Below are 20,150 nucleotides of genomic sequence, written 5' to 3'. Positions count from 1 at the left end.
CATCAAAGCAACCAACACACAACACCTTAACCTCACCACCTCGCATACTACGATGTGTGATGACCGAGGCAACAACAACAACGCCCCGTTCTTCATCACACCATACAACATCCATGGCTTGCTGCGCCACTATACATCCAGTTCGCTGTAGACAGGTTCCTTCGATGGATAGTTGTTGCACTTTGCTCCAAGGCACGGACGGAAAATGAATTGCGAGCGAGTCATTCAAATAAAGAGGAACGTAAACATTCGTACATACCTGTGACTTTGACGAAGAAGTGTGCACTGCTTCAATGGAAACGGCAAACAGAAATCGGTTTTCACGCTTTGGTGCGATTCATGTAAACATTGGATAACTTGTTGAACGCTGATTAACTTGTGCAAACTCTTTCATTTGAATTCAAACACGCCGAAACTTATTCAGGATAACTAATAAACAAACATGCCCACACCCTCGTTCAATGTTTTGGTTCCGCAATCAGGTAAATCTATTTTCGGTCTGACTAATCCAACCTACACGAAAACACCTCGCCCAAAGTCGAACTGACTGATCGGACCACGACAAGCAGGTAAGGCAACCACTACAACTGCAAATCTTGGACTTGTTGCTTGAAGCTGTCAGGCTCAACTAACCCCAGTCAAGCGCATTACCTACCAATACACACACAGAGCGCAAACAAAACAAAAGTCAATCAACAAAATAAGCACCCGCTCTCTCTCTTTCACCCTTTCCCGGAACATGTGTGAAATCCAATGGAAAGTGAAACACACGACGACGATTGCTTGGATCCGTTACTAGCACAACGCTACCCACCCAGCACCCAGTCACATCGAAGACATGGGTGAAGCAACCGAGTTAATGGTCAAGTTGTGCGGTTGCTAATGACAGCCGGTCCTTCTTGCTGAGCTAGGAGAAAACTGGAAATTAATTTACACACCAGACCGAAAGTCGAAAGCCAACTTGCTAATGGGGGTCTTCTTTTAATGTCCCTTCGTTAGGTGTAATTTGTTGGAATGGCTGAGAAGCACCCCGAAAGTCTTATTTTTCCTGAAAGTGCGGAACCACCGACGGAGTGTTAGTGAGAGGTAAGTAATCGTTTAGCCACTTACTCTTGTGCGGTGGGTTGCATAGCGGAAGGCGATTAGAGATGTGCTCTTCTTCAAATTACTCATCCTCAAGTTATCAGAAGGTCAAGAATTAAGTAGCTAATGTTACCTCGAACGTAAACTCTGTGATTTATGAGTGTCACAGTGAAACCTTCTGTTTTCTCCCAACTTTTATCGAAAAAAGTGTTTTGGAGATGCGGGGCATCGATCCCCGTACCTCTCACATGCTAAGCGAGCGCTCTACCATCTGAGCTACATCCCCATATTGAAAATTCAGAGCTGAAATGGCATCAATCGCGCACAGTTGACTATGTGATGATAAAGAAGAACGCGAAGAAGCAAAACGATATTCGCCCAACGTGGGGCTCGAACCCACGACCCTGAGATTAAGAGTCTCATGCTCTACCGACTGAGCTAGCCGGGCTGATGTCGCCATGGAAACGGAACATAACGGCAACGAGACATTTTATTGTTTGGTTGCCAATATACTGCATCGATCGATTGAATCCTTGTTCCGATCCAGTTGGAAAGATTTAGTGAAGTTGATTAATTGGAATATAGGTAGCATAAAAAATATTTAATATAAATGAAATAAGATCGTTAGCATATTAATTTTTAAATTTTCATTTTTTTGCCAATATTACGATTTTTTATCCACTTCAGTAAAATTCTGATCTTCTTATGCTTCTTGTATTTCGTTCGTAGGAAAGCCATTTTTTCCCGACAATTTCAAAAATGTTAAAAAGTGCAGCCAAAGAGGCCGATTTTTAATTACACGGCACTAGTTAGAGTGCTAATATTTCCAACTCATACTAAACGATAATAAAATCCGATAGTTTAGTATCAGTAGGAGGTACTGAAACGCCGTAGTAAGGGTAAATTTTAATCAATGGGAAACGACAAAATATCTCCTGGAGATGCGCGGGGCATCGATCCCCGTACCTCTCACATGCTAAGCGAGCGCTCTACCATCTGAGCTACATCTCCTTCATATGCATTGACTGTTTCAAATGGATCACATTTTGAACGCACTGTTTATCGATAAAGAAGAGTTTTCAGATTACAAAAATATTGCCGCCCAACGTGGGGCTCGAACCCACGACCCTGAGATTAAGAGTCTCATGCTCTACCGACTGAGCTAGCCGGGCTGGTAACTGCAATGTGGAACGTATACTACATATAGGCCATATGAATAACACAGAGATTTGCTCGAACCCGCGTAGAAAAATAGAGCAAGTTTTATAATATTTTTTGACGAAGTTATAACAATTTCCTTTAACGTTATGTAATACATAAATTAGACACAGGATAATGTTAAAAAAATTAGAATCATAACAAAATAGTTCGCTGGTCTAATCATAAAAATTACTTATTATAATCAATTCAAAATTATAACAAAAGAGACTAGAGTTTAAATTAATAAATAAAATAACTAGGATTTGAAAATTTCGAAAGAACGTTGTAGCAGTTTTCTCAAATCTAGAGAAGAAAATTTTAACATATACACCAAACGCTTACAGCAAAGCATAAATCAGCAAAATGAATCGCTGAATTTTCAGCAACATTTTGATGGAATCCTGCAAATATTTGCAGCGACCCATGTTGCTCATTGTTAGATCTGCCAAATGTTGTTAAGTTTCGAGATTCCGAGGGTTTAAATATTGAAGAATGAAGATGCATAGAATTCTTTATTACACCAGCGAACCTAACCTCAAAATGACTGACAATTCTCAGGTCATTTTGACAGATGTAACATGAGCATGAAAAGGACGGCAACAAGTTCGATAAAGAAGAATATATGATCCCGTCTTTTTCGTGCATGTGTGCGGTCTATAGAAATGATCTGAGAAATGTCAAACATTTTCATGGCTTACTTTGTTGGTGTAATGAAGAATTATTGAAGAATGAAGATGCATAGGATTATTCTCTCTAGTAGACATGTGATATAGGAAGACTCTAGAGTAAGATAAAACACTTCTTGGAGATGCGGGGCATCGATCCCCGTACCTCTCACATGCTAAGCGAGCGCTCTACCATCTGAGCTACATCCCCTTGATGAACATTGGCTTTCCCAAATGGATCACGTTCTGAAAGTCTTGTTCGCCGATAAAGCAGAGATGGCAGGTCTCAAAAAGATCGCCGCCCAACGTGGGGCTCGAACCCACAACCCTGAGATTACCCAAGCAACACGACTTGTTTCAAAGCCAGTACCAGCAACATCAGTGCAATTTATTCACTGTTCAAATTAAGGGCAACAGTACACAATTGCTTCTTCTTTGAAACGCAAAAAGCGCAAATTTTAAATCGTTATGCAACTTGAGCTAGGGGGAATGAAAAAAAAAAATGAAAAAAATATATTCAGACTCGAACCATGGACACCAGGAGTATTAACCACTCACCTTACATACTACACCAGAAGCTCTGTGAAAGATTTGCTGCTCAATGCACCATAAAAGCTACTGAAGTTACGCGTTACTTCATTGTACCGTCTTTGCCACAAGTTAGAAAGCTGTCAAAATGAAAAGACGCGCAAGTTTTCCGCAACACATTTGGAACCTAATCTGAACAAACAAACCAGAGTAAGATGTTTCATGTGTGTTACATAGCACATTTAATGCAAGCTGACTGTATTGCCACTTGTGAGGAATATGTACCCAGGTAACCATTAAGCACTGTTATAAGCGTTATATAGGCCGTTGACCAGCTTTTCAGTGCCAACAAGCTCTGTAAGAGGTTTCCAAATGCTTACAGGCCCTGTCAATCGTAAGCCCTAATATAGACCGTATATCGGTGTATAACGCTAACTTGTAGTGCTTGTTAACCCTGTACCTTCAAGCCGAATAAGAGGGCTGTCAGTGTTGTTGGACGGCCTCAACTACCTGACAATCGTGTCAATCAAAACTGATTTCAACCCGACAACCAAAACAAACTGGGGCAATATTGAATGTGAATGAAGTTCAACGGAAAGGTTAGAAAACAAAAGTTATTATCGAGTACCACCGCATTCAATCGAACACGTATGTTGCTGTTTCCCTAAAATCTATTATTTATCTGGAATTGTTATTCCTAAATGTTTGTCTATTCGTTAAAAAAAAACAAAATACAGCTCAAATTTCTCCTCTATATGCTACGGAGTCACCTCCTCTATCTCAAACCCGCAAACCCCACTAGAACATAATCATGTTTGTCTCCGGACAAAGCAACGATGGTGATCTCTCGAATTCCATCAGCTTCTCACTCGGTTTCGTATGAAACTGTTTCCTCGGCCCATGCTACTGAACGGAATCTAATGCATTAGATTAGAACATCATGATGTAGAAGATTCGTCTGCTTTAAATACCGGTTTAAGAAAGCGAAATCCATGATGCGTTGGTGGAGCAGATGGGAAGCTTGATGCAAATCGACTTAAGAGGACCTTGAGGACATCGGCTGGAATCTGGATGGAGCAGCAAAAAAAAAATCGACAAAAACATAAGATGCCAGAAAAAGACAGAAGATAAACAAGTCATTTTATTATATTTTTTTTTCTTCTTTGACCCACTTTTGACAGCTATCTCTCTCAGAGACTCGGTACGGTGGGTTGGAGTAGGCCGTATATCAGCCGAATAATACGCCAAAAGTGGCTTTTGAGCAGCTCTATTGGAGGATATAGAACCTATTAGCTCTGTTAATCATGTTCTATATTCGACTATAGAGCTGACTTAATGCTATTTTTACGGCTTAATGGTTACTTGGGTACCCAGACGGATCCGGTCGTGTTCGGTTCCGCCTACCATCATGTACTTTGTTTTAGATGCATTCACCACCAGTCCGAGCTTTACTACTTCGCGTTGCAGGCGGGTGTACAGCTCTGCCACCATTCCAAATGTTCTAGCCATAACGTCCATGTCGTCCGCAAAGCACACCAATTGACCGGATTTTGCGAAATTCGTTCCCGGTTGTTGAGACCGGCTCGTCGCATCACACCTTCCAGAGCGTGGTTGAAGAGTAGGCTTGAGAGTTTCTCACCTCGTCGCAGTCCCCGGGGAGATTCGAATGAACTGGATAGTTCACCCGAAACCCTTACGCAGTTTAGCACACCGTCCATCGCTGCTTTAATCAATCTAGTCAGCTTCTCAGTAAAGCCGTTTTCGTCCATAATTTTGAAGTCGATGAACAGGTGATGCGTTGGGACCTGGTATTCACGGCATTTCTGGAGGATTTGCCGTGGCGTACGGTGAAGATCTGGTCCGTTGTAGACCGGCCGTCGATGAAGCAGGCTAGATAACGTCTCACGAACTCATTCGTTTTAGGTGACAGACGACGGAAGATGATCTGGTATAGCACTTTGCAGGCAGCATGCAAAATAGTGACCGCTCAGGCGTTCTCACATTACAAATGGTCGTCTTTCTTGTGGATGGGGCAGATTATCCCTTCCTTCCTAGAACCTGACTATCAACTGGTGAAGACAGGTGGCCAACTTTTCTGGGCCCAACTTGATGAGTTCAGCTGCGATACCATCCTTATCAGCTGCTTGGTTGGTTTTGAGCTGGTGAACAGCATCCTTTACTTCCCTCGGCGTGAGAGTTGGTTCATTTCTGTCCTCCGCTGCACTGGCATCGCCGTTTCCTCCATATCCGTGGTCTCCCGTGCCTACCTTCTCCATGCCATTCAGGTGCTGATCAAAGTGCTGCTTACACCTTTCGATCACCTCACGTCCGCCCGTCAAGAGGCTTCCGCCTTCATCTCATATTTTGGCTCGTGTCACGAAGCCTTTGCGGGATACCGTATTACCGCGCTAGTACGACACCGACTGTTGTCGAATAACCGGGGTAAACTTTTAATTCGACAAACTGGTCACCCTACACCATCACGCTCATTGAAATATGGCTACTCTATTTTTGTTTTTGTTTTGATTTCCGGATTTGTTATGAAACATAATTTCAACAGATATTGCGGTGGCGCGAATAAAAAGCTCGTTCTTTCTATATTGTTGCCATCCTCAGTTCATTCCGGTTGATTTGGGTGTCGAATAGCACCAACTCAGAATTTCCAGAATTAGCGGCTACAAGAAGAGCTGCTGCCGGTGCGAGTATAAGCTCAATATCAAAATGTTTTGATTTTACAGTGTACATCGCTGTGACATTTGAACACAATCTGTCAAATTCAAAGCACCAAGAAGTGGAACTGGATGTTTTTGGACTAATAAGGATGTGACTAATAGGCACCTTATTTTACCCATAGAATATATACATAATAAAAATTCATGTAACATTTCAAACATGTTCTTAATCACATTTAATCAATCTTCAGCCATCAAACGATCATATTTGAGTAGGAGAATCAATCTGTGAAGATTGTAGCTGCAAATATGTGCATATAAGATTGCAGGCTGTATTGGAAGTTACCGGTTATTTTTATAAAAATATGTATTAAAATAACTACAAAATTACACATATACTAGTCTTTCTGTAACTGCCGGAAATGCGTAACAAAATTGCTGAAATTTTCACGATGCTTTATTGTTTCAAAATTATTAGTATTGGTCATTTGATGCTGTAGTTATAAAAACTAATTCGATTTGTGATGATTTGTCTGTATTTAGATAATGAAAACTACCTTATTTCTGAGGAAAAATATTCAGTTTAATATAATGTGTTATTACAGCAGAAATAAAACCTATTAATAAAATCACGATTATGATGCTAATATTGAAACTATTTACAAGAAACTATTATGATACTGTCGTGTGATACATGTTTTAACTTGTTATTCTTGGCAGAAACTTATATAATTTGAACCACTCTTCATAATAATTAAACATATTTGATAACTGGTTTTTGTGCAAAATAAAGCTTTTTTAATGATATTTTCATTATCATAAAAAAATGTCCAATGCCAATATTTTTCAAGTGATGTTCATGAAAACGTTCTGGAATATCCCTTTTAGTCATAACATTCTATTCCTGGTCATTAATAATGATTCTACCCTTCAAAAAACGAAGAAAATGATTTATGACCGCTTCCCTGAACAAATGGAACCACTGTGCGATGTTGATGCCACGATAGGTCCTGACGTCGATAATGTCGGAGAAGTGCTGTCCGTCAATCAGAACGCGGTCGATTTGCGATTCCGTCTGCAGTGGTGATCTCCAGGTGTAGCGATAAGGGAGGCTGTGTTGGAAAAAGGTGCTACGTATGGCCATATTTTTGGAGGCGGCGAAATCAATGAGTCATAGGCCGTTTTCGGTCGTCTGCTGGTGGACGCTGAACTTTCCAATCGTCGCTCTGAATTTCTCCTCCTGGCCTATCTGAGCGTTTAGATCTCCTATGATGATCTTGACGTCGTGGCTTGGGCAGCGGTCGTACTCGCGTTTGACCTGCGCGTAAAATGCGTCTTTGACATCATCAGTGCTTTCGGAGTATGGACTGTGCACATTTATTATGCTGAAGTTTAAGAATCTGCCCTTGATCCTCAACCTGCACATTCTTTCGTCGATCGGCCACCAACCGATCACGCGCCTCTGCATATCACCCATCACTATGAAAGCTGTTCCCAGCTCGCGTGTGTTGCCGCAGCTCTGGTAGATGGTATGATTAGGGGCTGTTCATAAACCACGTAGACCAAAATTTGGCAATTTCAGACTTTCCCCCTCCCCCCTCGTAGACTTTTGTCCATACAAAAATTTTGAAATTTGTAAGGAGCGTAGACTTTGGCCAGACCCCCCCTCCCCCCAAAAAGTCTACGTGGTTTATGAACGGCCCCTTACCTCTAAACGTTCGCACCATGGATCCTGTCCAACACACCTCCTGCAGCGCCACGATGCCGAACCCGCGATCCTTCAGTAGATCGGCGAGTATGCGGGTGCTCTCAATGAAGTTGAGAGATCGGTAGTTCGACGTACCGAGTTTTCAATCGCAAGTTCTTTTTGTTCACTGAGGTCGTTGCCGCTGGTCTCGGTTTGTATTTTCCTGTTGCTGATTTTCCGTTACAATGGTTTTTACGGCTGGCTCGTAGGGCCGGACACCAACCCCCTACTTTCCGGAGGTCCATAGTGCACAGTTGAACTTAGAGTCCTTTCCTGGTACTCGGACGTTGATCAGCCGCCCCCAACATGGGGATCAGACGCTGTTGTGAGCCGCTCCACCTAGAGAACAGACGCTCAGGTTTGCCGAAGCAAACCCTCCCTTCCATGTCTTCCTTAAGGTTGCTCGTATAATTTTCAGCCGGTATCACGTGGAGGTAGGGATAGGAGTTGCTGGGCAGAGGCTGAATTGCGCAACATATCCAGCCTTTAACATTCCCTTAAATGTATTTTTCAAGATTCTAACTTTCATCTCATTATCATATTTTACCCACCTCAAACCGCCTAATTTGTGTCAACCCTAATCATTTTTATTAATCAAGAAATGATACAGCTATTACGCTTTCCCCACCGTGTACGCTGCGGTTCTGTAACTAACCCGCTTTTCAGCCAACTATTCCCAGATCTCAGATAAATAGAGGAAGAAAAGCCCATCATCGCATCGCGACTTTCCGCTGTTTTCTCCTTCTCCCCCCATCATCGACGGGGTCCGTTGCAAGAAACCACCGCACCGCCGCCCAAAATGTCATAACCATTCGTCCGGGCCCCGCTGGTTGTTGGTTTATTACTGCATGCGCCGCGGATTTCAGCCTTCGCAGATAGCAGTACAGAACCCATTTAGGTTCCGACCAGCAAACCAAGACCTCCGAGATTCATCGCATTCGCTTCGCATCGCTTGGCATTATCATCTAGAAGAGAACAGGGCCTGCCTGCTGCTTTTTCCGGATTTAATTTTATCTTATGATTACAGTTTTCCTTTCCGTAAACCGGAACCAAAGATCCTCGCTCGCTCCTCTAGTCCTCCGGGTTGTACTTCGCCGCGGCTGGCTGCCGATGAAGGATTGTTATCCTTTTACTAGCAGGAGGCTGCGCTGCTCTTATTTCGCATTTGCCGTCGTCGTCATGGTCCTTTGGTGGGGACTGGTGATTGCCTCGGGTAAGACGACGGTGCGGCATGTGGGTCTTATTGTTGTTGATGGGCGGCCTTAACCTCCTTCGCATGGCACAACACAGTGCGGTAGGTTCGGTGGCGGTCTGGTAACGCGCGGGTTGCCGGATGATGGGTGTTCAGTGATATTAAGTTGGTATTGTGATTATGACAATGCAAAAGATGGGTGGCGTTGCAGCGGTTAAGTGGCGGAAAGGGATGATATTTAATTTAATATTATGATTATGATGGCTTCTTTCGAGAATTAAACGAGGATGATGATGAATAGTGCATAGAATGAGAGCATGAATGCAATAGTACTTGGAACAAGGATAACGCACCGGAATGGAGAAGGAAATATGTTATATTAGAAGGAAGAATTCAAACCATCGAAACCTTACCATGTCCTGTCTGAAATGTTCTGGTTCCAACAACTCAAAGTATAAGTGCGTCAAACCAACAACAGAGTGATACGTACGATCCTAGATTAACAGCAATTACCACAGAGAACAAAAAGAACTTACGATTGTAAACTCGGTGCGATGTCCATCTCTCAACTTCATTGGGAGCACCTGCATATTTGCCGATCTACTGAAGGACTGCGGGTTCGGCATCGTAGCGCTGCACAACCATTTTGCTCCCTTAACTTTTGAAAAGGGCGAATGAAAAGTACCTTATTTTCTTCTTCAAAAAATTATAACTCGTAAACAGTTTGTATTTGAAGGACAAATACATAGAGTCATATTCATCGCGGATCTACCAATGGGCGGTTTCATGGGCGTTCTAGGGAATCACCTGATGTTTCAGGAACCTTTGGATGCTTTAAAGGGACTCAGGGGGTTGCAGGAAAGTTCCAGAGAGTTTCAGGGGCGTTTCAGAGGTTTTCAGGGGGTTTCAGGGGAATCCAGTGGGTCTCGAAGGCACTAAAGCAGCGTTTCTCAAACTATGGGTCGTGGCCCACTGGTGGATCGCGGGCTGATTCTTGGTGGGCCGCGAAGCTTTTGACTTGTTAACAAAATGTCTATCCTTACTTGTAACAATTATGTTGTTTGCCATTTGCAAAATTTATAAATACCTACTCTCTTGGAGAATCGGCAGAATTGTATCTAGAAATACGGTTTCTCAATAATTCTATCTAAATATTTATATTATTAGTCTTAGTCCAAAGTATATTGAATATGGACGCTACATCGTACTAAAATCGAGTAGTCGATTTGCCTAATTGAGTTCACAATCAGCAGGTTCAAGATTCTAGTGAAATATTGTATGTTTCTTATTTTCTGAAACAACTAAGTTCAATTTGTTGCTCGCAGTTGAATTTTCAGTTTATACGCAAGAAAAATTGATTTTAGAAAAAAAAAACAGAACTTTGAAAATAAGCTTAAACCAACCGTTTAGTAATTTCCACCGAATCTCCATTTATTTTTACCGAAATCAGAACAGCTGAATAAGTGGATGCAGTAAAATACCAGTAAGTGTCAATGAAGGATTAGATTTAAATGAAATTTACAAAATTCTGTCGAAAAAACAAAATGTCTAATCTTATGTTTTCTTTAATCCTAAAATGTGTGATATAATCTCCTAAATCTGTGAAGTTCTGTAGTACTGCAGAGAGCCGGACTGATTAAATTGGTATTAAGAAACTTATTTTCTAATTCGGAAGACAGGGAGTTTTCTGAAACTGATAGTTTGGGAGCCTGTACTTTTATTTATCTTTTTTCAAAACACTTCTTCTTCTTCTTCTATTTGGCTCGACGTTCCAACTAAAACTTAGCCTGCCTATATTCAACTTAGTGTTATTTTAGCATTTCAACAGTTATTAATTAAAGGGCTTGTTTTCCTGCCATCGCATGAATTTGTATATTGTGAGGCAAGGGGGTGGAAGCTCAGGTAAAATATTATCTCCTGGGCGCCCATTAAAAACACCACCCCCGGCGAAGACTGGCGCTCGAGCCTAGCTATTTAGCACTGTAGTTGGAGGAAATGCCAATGCAGAACCCGTAGCTTCCGGGAAGGTAAGCCCAGCTCCCTGGGTTAGTGGGTTGGTGTCAGGCCCTGCGAGCCAGCCGTAAAAAAGACTAGCACCGGAAAATCAACAAGAGAAGAATGCGAACCGATACCAATGGCGACGACCACAGCGACGAAAAGGGACTTGCGATTGGAAGCTCGGTACGTGGAACTGCAGATCTCTCAACTTCATCGGGAGCACCCGCATACTCGCCGATATACTGAAGGACCGCGGGTTCGGAATCGTAGCGCTGCAGGAGGTGTGTTGGACAGGATCTATGGTGCGAACGTTTAGAGGTAATCATACCATCTACCAGAGTTGCGGCAACACACGTGAGCTGGGAACAGCTTTTATAGTGATGGGCGACATGCAGAGGCGCGTGATCGGTTGGTGGCCGATCGACGAAAGAATGTGCAGGTTGAGGATCAAGGGCCGATTCTTCAACATTAGCATAATAAACGTGCACAGCCCTCACTCCGGAAGCACTGATGATGACAAAGACGCATTTTACGCGCAGCTCGAACGCGAGTACGACCGCTGCCCAAACCACGACGTCAAGATCATCATAGGGGATCTAAACGCTCAGGTAGGCCAGGAGGAGGAATTCAGACCGACGATTGGAAAGTTCAGCGCCCACCAGCTGACGAACGAAAATGGCCTACGCCTCATCGATTTCGCCGCCTCCAAGAACATGGCCATTCGTAGCACCTTCTTCCAGCACAGCCTCCCGTATCGTTACACCTGGAGATCACCACAACAAACGGAATCGCAAATCGACCACGTTCTGATTGATGGACGGCACTTCTCCGACATTATCGACGTCAGGACCTATCGTGGCGCTAATATCGACTCCGATCACTACCTGGTGATGGTTAAACTGCGCCCAAAACTCTCCGTTATAAACAACGTACATTACCGGCGGCCGCCCCGGTACGATCTAGAGCGACTGAAGCAACCGGATGTCGCCACCGCATACGCGCAGAATCTCGAGGCAGCGTTGCCGGACGAGGGTGTGCTCGATGTGGCCCCTCTAGAGGACTGCTGGAGTACAGTGAAAGCAGCCATCAACAACGCAGCCGAGAGCACTATCGGGTACGTAGAACGGAGTCGACGAAACGATTGGTTCGACGAGGAGTGCAGAGCGGTTCTGGAGGAGAAGGATGCAGCGCGGGCGGTAATGCTGCAGCATGGAACCCGACAGAATGTGGAGCGATACAGACAGAAGCGGAAGCAGCAGACCCGTCTCTTCCGGGAGAAAAAGCGCCGCCTGGAAGAAGCGGAGTGCGAGGAAATGGAACTGCTGTGCCGTTCACAGGAAACACGCAAGTTCTACCAGAAGCTCAACGCATCCCGCAAAGGCTACGTGCCGCAAGCCGAAATATGCAGGGATAAGGAAGGGAGCCTCCTGACGGACAAACGTGAGGTAATCGAAAGGTGGAAGCAGCACTTCGACGAGCACCTGAATGGCGAAGAGAATGTAGGCACGGAGGACCAAGGCAGCGGAGGAAATGACTATGTTGGTGCAGCAGAGGACGGGAACGAACCAACTCCCACGCTGAGGGAAGTTAAGGATGCCATCCACCAGCTCAAAAACAACAAAGCGGCTGGTAAGGACGGTATCGCAGCAGAACTCATCAAGATGGGCTCGGAAAAGTTGGCCACCTGTCTGCACCAGTTAGTAGTCAAGATCTGGGAAACCGAACAGCTACCGGAGGAGTGGAAGGAAGGGATAATCTGTCCCATCCACAAGAAAGGCGACAAGTTAATGTGTGAGAACTTTCGAGCGATCACCGTTTTGAATGCCGCCTACAAAGTGCTATCCCAGATCATCTTCCGTCGTCTTTCACCTAAAGTAAATGAGTTCGTGGGAAGTTACCAAGCCGGTTTCATCGACGGCCGGTCGACAACGGACCAGATCTAAGAACGATCTTCGGCGGTGTGCAGGAGAACGGTGTGTGGCGGAGAAGGATGAACCACGAGCTCGCTGCACTTTACGGCGAACACAGTATCCAGAAAGTGGCCAAAGCTGGAAGGATACGGTGGGCAGGGCATGTTGCAAGAATGCCGGACAACAACCCTGCAAAGTTGGTGTTTGCTAACCATCCGGTTGGTACAAGAAGGCGTGGAGCGCAGAGAGCACGATGGGCGGACCAGGTGGAGCGTGATCTGGCGAGTGTTGGGCGTGACCGAGGATGGAGAGCTGCAGCTGCAAATCGAGTATTATGGCGGCAAATTGTTGATTCAGTATTATCATGAATTTGATGTGAACTAAATAAATGAAAATGAAAAATGAAATGAGGCAAGCACTATGCCCAGAAAAGTTTCCGACCCGAAAGGGATTGGCGATCTAAAGCAGTACCACTATGCTATCTGGAGACCCCAAAATAAATAAAACACATTGAACTATAATTACAAGAAAAAAAACAATGTCTTTAAAAATAAGTGTTTCGTAACGTAGACTTATCAAAATTTTCAAATAACAAATCTTGAAATAAATAAATTTGTATCACTATGAATGCTTTCAAATGTAAACGTTTGAAAATGCAGTCCAAGCTCTATAAAATGTTCTAAAATTTAAAAAAAACATGCTGAAGGGTCGCCAAATTCAATTACGATTAAAAGTGGGTCGCAAACTGGAAAATTTTGGGAACCCCTGCACTATTGGGTTTCTGGAGATCTTTAGAAGCCTCAAGGGGCGCTTATCGGGGATGTTTCATGGGATTTTGAGGGGGTAACATGAGATTCCACGGATGGTTCTATTGGTAGCCCTTAAAACCCCATTAGACTCTCTGGAACTACCCTTTCACTCTCTGAGTCCTTTTGAAGCGTCCAAAGCTCCCTGGACTCTGGAGCCTCCGGAGATACCCTGAAACGCTCATGAAATCCCCTTAGACAATTCTGAGATCCCCTGAAACGCCACTTAGACCTCATGGTACCTCCTGAATCGCCCTGAGATCCCATTCAAACACCCCTGAGATAGCCTGGTAGTCCCTGAAACTGCTTCAAACGCCCCTGATGACCCTCTGAAACGCCGCCCTCCGATCTCCTAGGACCTCATTGACGCGTCCCTAAGATCTTCTGGGACCTTTTTAAATCTTCTAATACATCTTGTATGCCCTTGAAACGCCCCAGAGACCGTCTGGAGCATTCCTAGAACCCCCTGAAACCATTTGAAGCGTCCCAAAGGCTCCCCAGGATCCCCCTTATACCGTATGATATTCCCCTGAGAACCCCTGGAGCCCTCCGAAACTCCTTGGAACCATCTCGAAACGCCTCTGACATCTCCCGAAACTCTCCCTGCAATGCCCCAGAGGTCCCCTGAAACGTTGCTGAGATACTCTGAGATTCTTGGAGACCCTCGAATTTCCCCTGAAACTCTCTGAACCCCCCTGAAACGCCCCTCTTAGTACTCCCCTTGAAAGCCCTGGGACCTCGTTGGCACAACCCTTCGTCGAAATCTCCTGGGACCCCTTTGAACGCCCCTGATACTACATGGTATCCCCTGAAACTCCATGTGACTACTTTAAACGCTCTTGCAATCTCCTGGTTCCTCATGAAGCACTCCTGAGACCCATGAAGCGCCCTTAGACCCTCTGGAGTCTCTTAAAACCACCTGAGACGATCCTGAGACTCCCTTAAACTCCGTCATGAAACCGCCTGAGGCCTGTCCTCCTCTCCTCCTTGTAAGATTTTTTGTATGAGAATTAAAACATTTTGTATGGCACGTGAGATTTGTCAAACCCCCCGTTCCAACATAAATCCTTACGTAATTAAAAGACAACCCTCAGGACCCTTTGAAATGCCCCTGCGACTCCCCTGAAGTCACCATAAACGCCCCCTGATACCCCCTCAAACCCTATGTGACCCTCCTGAAACGCCCATGAAATCTCCTGGTATCCCTTCGAAGAAGAACCTCGAGATTTCAGTTCTTTTACTAGGCTTCTAACAGGTCATTGTCCAAACCGGTATCATTTGAAGCTAATTGGAAAGCTTCAAGATGATATGTGTCGCTTTTGCGGCATACACAGCTAGTCGCGTTCGGTAATTTTTACCGAAATCTCAACTGCTGAGCGTTCGGTAATGGTTTTTACAGAAATTCTGGAAAAAATACCAAATTTCGATAAAATGTTATCGTTTATCTGTCAAATTTTAACGCAGTTCGGTAAACGTCAACGAATCATTTCGGTAAAAAACTTAACGGTTGAGATTTCGGTAAAATATTAGTGTGTAGATACAGAAGACTCGGAGCATTTGCTGTGCCGTTGTCCGGCAAGGGGATGATAGAACCCTTTGATGTCTGGAGAACAAACCCCAATGCGGTAGTACATTCCATTCGAACTATAGCACGTTGTTGGGATCACGCTAACAGTCAACATTCCATTATTGCTAATGCCAATGGCGATACGTCAACTTGACATAGCCAAATAGAACTGGGGCATTTGTCAAAATAGATCTAAAAGCTGGTCACAGTGATTTATACACCCAACAAGGAATAACAAATAAAAAATAAATCCCCTCGACCCTATAATCATCTGGAACCCCCTGAGAAGTGTTCCTGAAGTCACCTGGAAGCCTCCTGGAACGCTCCTAAAACCTTGAAAAGCCCTTGAAATCTCCTGATACACCCCAAAACTCCCTGAAAACTCCTAAGACCTCTTGAAGCGCCCCTAAAGCCACATGAGGAACCATCCCCTCCCTGTGACGCCCTGAAACGCCCCTTAAATCCGTCCTATCGGATTCCCTTCAAATCCTCTGAAAACCCACTGAAACGTCCCTGAGACCTCCAAGTACCCCACTGACACCCATTGAGACCGCCTGAAATGCTCCTAAAATCTCCTAGTACGCCCGCTTTCTATCTTCATCTGCGGGGGCCGTGCTGCCTACATTTCGTTGATGGGACTACCAACTTAGGTACAGCTAACGCGATACAGCATTTCTTATTCAGCCGCTGGATGTCATGCGCTGTTTGAGCCGCACCTCTTCGATAGAAAGACGCACGGCACGCACCTTGTCAGTATAGCTGCACCAGGAGGGGAACAGTGAAGAGTGGAGCTATGGCGGTCGAAACCTAAGTCAGCTTACTAAATATTTCAGTTGCCGAAATCCTGAATTTCAGATGAACTCATCGAAATTTGAATTTTTAACAGACTTTTGAACGTACCGTAGAGGGGGGTTCTGGCCAAAGTCTACAGTCCGTCTCTTATCTGGCAACCTTTGTCACCTATTGACCCGAGGAAGCATTAAGTAGGAACTTTTGAGAACCAGAACTTTGTTGGACGCTTCAGGTTATTAACAAGTTATCAACTCACAATTTTGCAGCCCAGGATAACTGATTGAATTGGAGGGTGGAAAGGTACATAAACTCGTTCCGCTCAATCGATGATTAGGACAGAATAAGAAATCAAACAAAATATCCAAAAAAAATTTGTTTATGTACGAATGAAATGGGGTGTCTCAAATGTTCCGTAGACGCATAGAGAAACTATTGATTTCCTACAATTGGAGAATAGACCATATCGGCTAGCAAACAAAATGTGTTAGTACATATGTAAAAGACGTAATCATGGAAACAATATCCTCCTCAATTATCTTAGATCGTTAGATCCTTGCATATTCACCATAAACAGCACCTTCAGGTCAGCAACATATTTCGCACTCAACCTTAAATTCCCACCGGCACTATCAACAGATTTGACCAATTTCGTCCAGCAACCAAAGCCTCAATCAGCGCCAGTACCAGACTGAAAATCGTTTCAAAAGATACCAAGACAACACCGAAACACCTCTGAAAATTGGCTCTGTCCACCCGGATGATGGGCTCGCAAAAGTTAAGACATGTCGCCTCGCCTCTCATCTCGCACTAGCAAACAAAGTGGCCCTCGTAAAATGTAAGTTGTTATCATTCCCTGCGGGGCCCTCATGTATCCCATCCATCGCATCGTTTCATCGGTGCAAGACTGAACTGAACGGGGAGCATTGTCCTACGGATGCCGGAAAATGACTGCGGGACCTTAGACAGCCGGTTTGATGACAAGAACACAAGGACAAGGAAAGTGTCAAGCTCGGTTGTTAACGATGGTCCACGCGGTGAAAGAGAGGCCATAAATTTAAGCACTGAAAATCTCGATTTGCATAAATTACCTTCCTGATGTGAGTGGGGATCGGAGAGTGTCAGTGGTTCTCAATTTTTCGGAATTTGATGACCTTCGAGTAGGGCGGGACAAGTTCCTTATCAATAGAATAAACAGTTAAATCTAAAGTGAATTGAATTGAGCATCACTGCTGATAATACCGAATTTAAGGTTGACGAGCATCATCGTATGGGAACGTCCATAAATTACGTCACGCAAAAATTGGTCATTTTCAACCCCCCCCCCTCCCCCCTATGTCACACTTTTTGTATGGAACCTCTGAAAGTTTTGTATGGGTCGTCACACTTTGCTGAACCCCCCCTCCCCCCTTAAAGCGTGACGTAATTTATGGACGCTCCCTATTAGCAATCTCGAACCAATGTCGCCTTTTAATCCCCGTGTTTTGTTGCAGATAACCGGACTGATTACGCTAGTTTACAGCATTTTTGAACTCGGTAAGCTGATGATCATTTTTGGTGTAGAATCATGCCCTGAGTTCGAAAACGCGAAGGAAAAAAATTACAGTAGAGCAGATTTTTTTCGACTTTCCATACAAGGCTGATTATTTGAAATCGATTTTTGTTCTATTTTTAAGCAACGTCGCTCACTTCACACTTCTCATTCTCCGTAATCAATGCTCCGATTGAGCTGAATTTTTTACTGCAACTCGCCTACATATGATTTGTCAAATAATCGTCGAGAAAGAATTTTTAAATTGCTTTTTACTTGTTGAAAAAAAATACATTTCTTCAATTTTTTTTGGGAATTTTGCTAAATTTTAGGGATATCGTCCCTAAAACACGCCAATATCTTGAACTTCATCAATCTGACGCAACACCTGTATTCAGATGATCGAATGGTATTGTATTCAGCTTTTGATTTATGGAAAAAGATTTAAAATTGGTTGAACAAAACGCAATATATTTGAATTTTAGTAAATTACATATTTTTAAAAGTTTTAAAACTCGATATTGAGCTAAAACTCAAAAGCTGTTCTACTTAAAATTTTTTGAAGGTCGGTTTCGAAATCAGCACTAAATTGTGCTCCAAAAATTTTGGTCGTTGACAGAAGTTCACGACTTTCGTTTTATTTTGTAAACTAGTGTTAGCTAACACAATTTCCCCCTCCACTTGTGGAAATCGCTTCCTATTTTCCTGCAGAGTTCGTTGTTGACTTAGGTCTTATGACAAAGGTGCAGAAAATGTTTGCCATTGAATTCCAGTTCCGATGAACCGTTCTCAGAAACAGGTTCAACTTCGCAGATCGAACGATAAGATTACAGTCTTCGAGAACGAGATTTAACTGTGGCCAACGGTGACGACAACGACAACATCGCTGGTGTGATCACCGAAACAGATTGTATGCACTCCTTCACACACGTAGGAGTATCTATTCTAATCTTCTGGGAATAAATTGGATTTTTCGTCCAGTGCTTTTCCGAGCTCATGGAAGATATTCCTGAAGAAATCGTTGAAAGAATTTATGCAGAAATGTTTGAAGAAGATTCAGAAAAACCTTTAGGGATCTTCTGGCGAAAGGCATGTTGGAATTTTGAAGTAATTTTTCTATAGGAATTCTTGATGAGATACCTGAAAAATCACTTGGAGCAACAGGAAGAATCCCTGTGCATATCTTTTAAGAAACTAAAGAAAAACACAAACATATGTTTTTAAGTTGTCGTGCTACTATAGCTCAAATATTTGATTTTCTTTTGAACAATCTGTGTGGACTTTTATTACTTTTACACAAACTTCTCAGAAAAAACTAAACTTATTTTTTCCTTTGTTTTTCCCGAGCCACTCCTCTCTGAGAACTGTTCCAGCACTTGTATACAGCCCACTTCCCTATGCTCTTCTATTCCTCTGCGACTTGGCAATAAGGAACAAGTTGGGCCAGTTTGTGCTTCATTCTTTGGGGCAGTGGTCGTCGTCGTTATCTTGCCCAACCAGAGCCGGGGCCAGTAGCAGCTCGAATCTCCAAATAAGGGATCCTGTCAAATGAAGTGACAACTCATTAAGAGAATTGTTTCTCACTGGACTACGACGATGGTGGTGGTCGAGGTGGTGGTGCTGCTGCGATTTCTAGTCGAAACGGAGGAGATGAAGATGATGACCCTCGGATGTGAAACTAGGAAAATAATAACCGTGCCAAATGGCGCGCGACGGCGGCGACGATGGAAACTATGTTGCCTTCGTCAAGCGTCCGTCGCCGTTATATCATCTCGGTGGTGGCAAGGCTGTATTTGACAGACAGTTTTCCGTTTTTACTTTATTTTTTTATTCTTTTCGGAATTGCCCTTTCGCTCTGGTGTAACGCTCTAATGCTTGTGCCAAAAGCTTTATGATCCGAGAAAGGTCAACAGTAGTGTTATGATTTTACTATGAAAAGATGACAAGATTCCACCACGAATTTCGCCGGGGTTACCTGATGGAATTTGCGGAGGATTTCTTGATGGGATTCCGGGAGGGTGGGTTCCCTGGGGGAATTCCCGGAGGAGACCATGGGAAGATTCTTGGGAGAATTCCTTAATACCTGGGTAGAATATGCAAATCCTTTGCGAATGTCTGAACCTCTGGAAAATTTCTGGATGAATCCCTGGCAGATTTTCTGGAGGAATCCTTGGGAGTATTAGGAAGAAATCCCTGGGCGAGTTTCTGGAAGAAACTAAGAGAAATTCCCGGAGGAAAGTCCCATAGGGATTAAGAGGGATTCCTGATTCCCTGGAGGAGTTCTCTATTACCTGAGGGAGTTCCTGATTTCTGGATGAATTCGTGGTGGAATCTGTTCAAGAATCTTTGGGGAAGTTCATGGAGGAGCTTATGGTGGAATTTCTGAAAGAATTTCTGAAGAAATTTCTGGAGGGTGATCAGGAGGAATTTGTGGAGAAATTCTTGGGAGTTTTCCGGACGAA

At 43.7% G+C, this 20,150-nt stretch overlaps 1 protein-coding gene and 2 non-coding genes across 3 annotated transcripts in view; all 3 read right to left on the bottom strand.

Annotated features, from left to right (window-relative positions):
- Positions 1-569, bottom strand: part of LOC115265307 (uncharacterized) — a 29,608-nt gene extending 29,039 nt beyond the window's left edge. Inside the window, exon 1 of the mRNA XM_029869819.2 lies at positions 260-569. The gene's annotated coding sequence lies outside the window, so the exon portion shown is untranslated. The remainder of the gene's footprint in view (positions 1-259) is intronic.
- An 889-nt stretch (positions 570-1,458) lies between these two features.
- Positions 1,459-1,531, bottom strand: Trnak-cuu (transfer RNA lysine (anticodon CUU)). Its single transcript has one exon. It is a non-coding gene; the product is annotated as a tRNA-Lys (tRNA).
- A 651-nt stretch (positions 1,532-2,182) lies between these two features.
- On the bottom strand, positions 2,183-2,255 carry Trnak-cuu (transfer RNA lysine (anticodon CUU)). The gene has a single exon. It is a non-coding gene; the product is annotated as a tRNA-Lys (tRNA).
- Positions 2,256-20,150: the final 17,895 nt, after the last annotated feature.

This window comes from Aedes albopictus, chromosome 2 (genome assembly GCF_035046485.1).
Source record: "Aedes albopictus strain Foshan chromosome 2, AalbF5, whole genome shotgun sequence".
Classification (NCBI taxonomy): domain Eukaryota; kingdom Metazoa; phylum Arthropoda; class Insecta; order Diptera; family Culicidae; genus Aedes; species Aedes albopictus.
The sequence above is the reverse complement of the archived record's forward strand: the minus strand, read 5'-3'. Positions and strand labels throughout refer to the sequence as shown.